Source organism: Phoca vitulina, unplaced genomic scaffold (genome assembly GCF_004348235.1).
Source record: "Phoca vitulina isolate PV1807 unplaced genomic scaffold, GSC_HSeal_1.0 scaffold11, whole genome shotgun sequence".
Classification (NCBI taxonomy): domain Eukaryota; kingdom Metazoa; phylum Chordata; class Mammalia; order Carnivora; family Phocidae; genus Phoca; species Phoca vitulina.
Genome location: NW_022589714.1, coordinates 18,312,149 through 18,318,978, shown reverse-complemented (window position 1 = coordinate 18,318,978; position 6,830 = coordinate 18,312,149). Strand labels below are relative to the sequence as shown.

Below are 6,830 nucleotides of genomic sequence, written 5' to 3'. Positions count from 1 at the left end.
TGTTAAAAAATCATTAGTTGGAAAATTAGTGATTTTTTGCATGGATTAACTGAGCTGAAATATATACTAGATTGTTAAACATGAAATTTTGATACAGAGGGTCAATATGAGGAAAGCAGGGGATGAAATGGGCCAGCTTAGTTTTGATGACTCAGAAGCTCTTATATTGTGGCCTTTGGATAACTGGGTCAGGAAAAGGCATGTCCAGTTTACAGATGTGGAATGAAGGAAGAATGGAGACTGCTGGGCTCACCTAAGGCATCCTATGCTGTCCTCTGGCCTTACTCAGTCCCAGAGATTGGACCTTCAGCCCCTAGGCTACACTTAAATTACTTAGGAAGAAAGGGTTTGCAGGGTCTGTAGAAGACAATGCAGGGAGCTGATAATGCTGTGATATGACTTATAAGAGCAATATTATTTGAGAAGATTATAGGAGATTTATACAAGAGAATAAACTTTCTTAAAAGTGTATTCTCCTCAGAAACTAAGTAGTGTAGTAATTGGGCCTTGTCATTCAGTCTTGGTATTGGTTCTCTCTCTCTCAGTCAATATTTGTTCTTCTAATGGCCGTTACTGTGTATGCCATTGAGTAATAACCACATTCCTTTAAAAATATTCTGTAGGGGCGCCTGGGTGGCTCAGTCAGTTAAGCGTCTGCCTTTGGCTCAGGTCATGATCCCAGGGTCCTGGGATTGGGCCCCGCGTCGGGCTCCCTGCTCTGCAGGAGGCCTGCTTTTCCCTCTCCCGCTCCCCCTGCTTGTGTTCCCTCTCTAGCTGTCTCTCTCTCTCTCTCTGTGTCAAATAAATAAATAAAATCTAAAAAAAAAAAAAATTCTGTAATTTAGTCGTCCTTCAATTAGCCCACATTAGTGTAAGTTTTTATTAGGTTAACATTCCAGAAGTACTATGTCAAATTATTTTGTATAGTTTTGCCTCTGTTTGTGGTATGTGATACAGGAGAGATAACTTAGATACTTCAAAAATGAATATAAAATATGTAACAGTGTTGTATTAAGATAATAGAATCCTTAACCTCTGTTAATAGTAGCATGTTTCATGACAGCCATCAAATACATAGGTACAGTTTGGTGGCATGAAAACATTTATGGTCTTTATGTCCATCAAACATTAACAAAAAAAACCTGAAGACTTTCAAAAGATGTAGCACTGGAACTGCATCACTCACATCTCGTCCTGTGGGAAGCAGAGTTGATTGAGAACTGCAGCTGCTGCCCCATGGGACCCACCCCTGTGTTCCTGCTGAGGCTACACTTCCTCCAGGCTGTTCCCAGCCAATGAAAGAGTATGTTGGCCCTCTCCCCTCATGGATGACATTGGCTCAGGGACTCCCCATTAGCCTGCCCAGTACTTTCCTCGGACTGTACTGCTGTCTGAGACTCTTCCTACCCAGTCCTCCTCTCCTTTTCTCTCCCTTCATAGGTGTCAGACTCTGCCTACTTGTCTTGCCCCTTCATGATTCAAAACGTTTCCCCAGTAAATCACATTTAATCCCATTTTGTCATTTGTTTCTCAGAGAACCCAAACTAACGTGTATAGTTTTAAAAGAACAGCCTATAAAAGAACAACTTACAGACAGGTTTTTAGAAAATGCCACAAAGCTTGTGGCTTTTTCTAGTACAGCATAGTCTAACCATTTAAATTTTACATTGCTTGGGGATTCTGGGAAAATATAGGTTGTACATTTATACAGAAGGCTCGTACCGTGGAAGCTTGTACATTTTAGGTGTTTTGGTAGAATTGAATTATGTCCAGTGTTTTTCTTACTGTGATGTCAGTTGCTGTGACCTACTATGAGTCAAAATCTACTGTTACCTATTACTAAACTTGAAGAGCCAGCCGAAAGCCATATTCTGCAAATAAATAACAAATGTTCATTGGATGAATAGTATGGCTTACAATGAACAAACTTAGTAACAGTAATTGTTAATGATGTATCAGCAATTTTAATGATACTTTCAGAACAGGGCAGTAATTTTTACAAGTGCCATAAGAATGGCAGTGGACTTTTTTAAAGATTTTATTTATTTATTTGACAGAGAGATGGAGAGCACAAGCAGGGGGAGTAGCAGGCAGAGGGAGAGGGAGAAGCAGACTCCCTGCTGAGCAGGGAGCCCGCCGCGGGGCTGATCCTGGGACCCTGAGATCATGACCTGAGCCGAAGGCAGATGCTTAACTGACTGAGCCACCCAAGCGCCCCAAGGCAGTGGACTGTTAACCAATACTGATTGATCAATTATGAAGTAAAATGAAGAATGCCTGAGTTCATTCCTGCATTCAGTTGATTCTATTTAATCAGTGATTGTTCAGATATTCTGCTAGTCTCTGTGTATTTGGTGATGAATGAAACAGAGCCCTTGCCATCCTGTCATAAAGTCTGATGGATTTGATTTACACATGAGAACAATTCCAAATGATAACTGACTGAAGACTAAATGCATTGCAAGTGACTGTACTTCACCCCAGCCAAACCAAAGGGAACTTCCTACGTTTGATGAGGCTATCACTTTCTGGATTTTTATTACTAGATGACTCTTTAGAGATCTAAATGTTCACCTTTTTAAATTTAAACTGATTCTGTGAGATATGGATCAAGTCAAATATTCATTCTGTGATCAGTTGTGCTCTGACCTTGCCATATATCAGACATTGACCTAGACACTGACCAGGAAGGTGTGGAGTGAACAGAGTGATGTAATTAAGATTGCTGGACAGGTAAAGCTTCCTCAAGCCATTCCTGGCTCCAGAAGAGCGTTTTTGGCGGGCATCCCTCTGCACAGCCGCTGGAACTGAAGCTGCCTCTGACTTCCTAAACCAGGACTGGCTGTTATGAATGAATTATAAAGAATATTGAATGATCCATGCATAGGAAGGGATATGTGAATATTAAGAAATATTTATCATCATTAAGTATTTGGTGTTGGTTCTGTGTCCTCTGGGGACTTTGTTCTAAGTCTTCCTCCTTGAGATCTTTCATTCATAGAAAGACACAGCTTTCCTGACCCTCCCATTGACTCTGGCCTTGGTTCCAACATATGCTGCTTTTGCATCTCCCTCCTTTTCTCCTCAGTGGGGGCAATACTATGTATTCTGTCTAAACCAACTTCTCTCGTGATCACCCAAATCTGGATGGAAAATTAAAATTAGATGGTAACCTCTAATATTCAAGGTAACCTCTAATATTCAACCTATTATTAGAGGTTACCTTTTTAGATAAAGTAACAGAATCTACTCTGTTTCAGCACTCTTTGGTCTTAAGGCCCTTTTATACTCTAAAACTCTTTGGAGGTCCCTTAGTTGTTTAGGACCCCAAAGAACTTGTGTTTACATGTGTCATATCTATTGATATTTACCATGTTAGGAATGAAAACCGAGCAATATTTAATTAATTTTAAAATAATCCCATAATTGGGGCACCTGGCTGACTCAGTAGAGCGTGCAGCTGTTGATTTCAGGGTCATGAGTTCGAGCCCCACCTGGGGTGTAGAGATTACTTAAAAATAAAATCTTTTTTTTTTTTTAAAGGGTAAACGTTTATTTGGAAAAAATAAAATCTTAAAAATAAAATAATAAAATAACCCCATAACAAACCCATTACATGTTAACATAAAATAGCATTTTTTGGAAAAATAACTAATTTTTCTAAAACAAAAATTAAGAGTCGTATTGTTTCAAATTTTTGTAATCCTCTTTTATGTCTAACTTAATAGAAGGCAGCTGTATTCTCATATCCTTTTCTGCATTCAATCTGTTGTGATGCTGCTTTTTTTTTTTAAGATTTTATGTAATCACTTGAGAGAGAGAGTGAGCGAGCACAAGCAGGGGGAGTGGCAGAGGGAGAGGGAGAAGCAGGCTTCCTGCTGAGCAGGGAGCCCAACATAGGGCTTGATCCCAGGACCCTGGGATCATGACCTGAGCCGAAGGCAGACGCTTAACTGACTGAGCCACCAGGCACCCCATGATACTGCTTTTTTTTTTTTAAATATGGAACGCTTCACGAATTTGCGTGTCATCCTTGCGCAGCGGCCATGCTAATCTCTGTATCATTCTAATTTTAGTATATGTGCTGCCGAAGTGAGCACCCATGATACTGCTTTGATTGAGGTGTATCGAAGAAAAAAGCTGGCTTCACACAGATCCAAAGTTAGAAAATGGAGGATCTCACAGATCCCCTGAAAAGGCCTTGGGGACCCCCAGAATCCTTGGACCACAAACTTGAAGAACTGCTGAGCTGATTAAGTAAAAGGAGGGTACTAAATGCAGGGCAAGCAGAACTGGCTGAGCCTCCAAGACCAAGTTTCAGAACCACACAAGAGCGCTGGCTGGAGAAAGGAGCTGGTACCTGAAATTCTAGTAGGCTGCACCTCTTCCAGGCAAGAACCCGCTGACCACTGGATGGTCACAGCCACCGCTGTAGCCACCCGAGCCCCGGAGGCTGCCGCCAACCACACTGACAAAACAAAGACTTGGTAGCTTCCCCACCCACCCCCCTATCTAACCTATTTCTGCATCATTGTCCTCTGTGGGTGGACACTAAAGTCAGATGTCTGTGTACCCTAGTGGAGGATAGGACATGTACTGTCACCGAATTCTGTGTGGCTTTGGGGGGCTCCACACTAGGGAACTTACCAGATGTAGAGATTGTGTTCAACAGATTTTGTGCAGATGTTACTTGTCAACCACTATCATCTGAGAAAACTAGTTGAGAATCAGCTTTATTGGGGCATCAAATTGTGAAATATGTAAAATATAATGTAGACCTTTAAAAAGTAAGGTTTGAGTGATCCCTAAAACACATTAAGTGTCTATTCCTGCTCATTTGAAGAATGCTTCCATAAAGATTGGACATCTGAGCCTATAATTTCTTTTTACGCCACTTACATAGCCTTAGTTAATGAATATGAACATTAGTTATGTGAAAGTTGCTTAAAATTCAGGAACAGCCCATTTCATTTAAAATACAGTCTAGATATATTTAGGCCCTGCTTTTCTAACTTGGTCGTGGCAAGTGGAATCTTGTTTAAAGCCTTGAAACTGCAAGTACTCCTAATTAGGAGTTTTACTAGCTGTTGCTAGTAAAAAGGAATCATGGACAGATTGAGAAGGGAGTTTTTTGTTGATGCAGGTGTGAGAAGGAGATGAAAATCAAAGGAACTTTTAGAAGCAACTTATTAAGAGAATATTGGAAGCTGAAAACATGCAAGGGGGAAAACTAGGGAAATGTCTTTGCAGGGTTGTCTGTAGCCCCTTTAGAAAAATCTGAATTTATAAACTGAGATGTTATAGACTGGACTGTAACCATTATCTTTTTTTTTTTTTAAGATTTTATTTATTAGAGAGAGAGAGAGCACGAGTGGGGGGAGGGGCAGATGGAGAGGCAGACTCTCCGTTGAGCAGGGAGCCCAATGCGGGGCTCAATCCCAGGAACCTGAGATCATGACCTGAGCGGAAGGCTGACTCCTAACCCACGGAGTCACGCAGGCGCCCCTGTAACCATTATCTTAAAACATTGTATATTTCCTAGCATAGGAAGTCACTGTATTCAAGTTGACATCTTCAACTTTAGATATTCATAAAGTTTGGATTCTTTGGTTTATCAGAAGATTTCATATTTTGTCTCATCCCTCAGTCAATGACTCAGGTGGATCCCTTGTTTTTTCAAAAAAGCTTACACAGATTTCATTTTGAGAACATCCTCTCATTTTCCTGCTGGTTAGAAATGTCAGAACCTCTGAGCGAATTGTCCCATATCAAATCCAAACCCTTGATTACAGGACCCTCTACCATTGTCCATACCTACATACTAAATGTTTCAACTGGGCAGAGCAATCTTTTTATTTCCTAATTTTATACAGATAGGTTAATGCTGACTAGAATGCCCCCTGCCTTTCTTTACAAACACATATCTTTTCTCTCTTCCTCCAGTCCTTTGCTGGAATGAGTCTAGGTATAAATTACATGAGTGAAACACTCTTCTCTGCTTCAAAAAAAAAAAAAATCCAATTCACGTCAGACCCTAATGTTTTTCTGTATGATGAATCCTGACCACCTCTAGTCAAGGCTGTCACTGCAGCAGCCCCTCGTCCCTGTCACAGATCCCACGGCTGGCATGCACAGCACCGCCCTGCGTGTATGTATGCTGGTGGTTGTGATGACTCGGCCCTTGTCCTCTTCTCCAGTGTTCTCTGTTTTTTTGTTCGGTGGGGGTTAGAATACCAAAAGGGTGAGGGTTCTGAGTACAAGTTCTGCCAATTAGATGCACTTGATGCGATTTGAAAGGGGATGTGAGGCAGGGTCGTCGTCCTGCCATGAGCTCGTACAGCGGGCAGGGATGGTTGCACAAGCCGGACCGGCCTGCAGCAGCACTCCAGGGCCTCGTCCCTAGCCCTGTGGGGTCATGAGGCATCACAATAGTGACATCCGTGACTTCTGATTCCTGAGTCACTACTGTGTTAGCGTATTGTACTGAACAGGTCCACAGAGAGACTTCTAACTCCCCACCCTCCTCTTTGTGGCTGAAGCGATGGCCACCCCCTGCCATAGGCCAGTTTGTTCTTCTCTTTCTTGAAGTTAATCCTGGAAGTTCATTCTAGTGTCTACCCACCCAGCACTTCCAATGTCATCACTTCAATAGCTTTCCATTAGAGTAACTAGAAAGGTTTCTGTTTCCTACAATGAATCCTGACCGTCAAGGTATTCATCTGTGGATAAACCACTTCTGTCACGTCCTGTTTTGTTCCTAGATTCTGCACTTGCTTTTCTTTATGTATCTGGAGCTACTTGACCCCACCCACATGCCAATCCCCACTGCA

General features: G+C 41.7%; 1 non-coding gene across 1 annotated transcript; it reads right to left on the bottom strand.

Moving 5' to 3' along the window:
* Positions 1-3,996: 3,996 nt before the first annotated feature.
* LOC116635958 lies at positions 3,997-4,100 on the bottom strand. The gene has a single exon (XR_004300255.1). It is a non-coding gene; the product is annotated as a U6 spliceosomal RNA (small nuclear RNA).
* Positions 4,101-6,830: the final 2,730 nt, after the last annotated feature.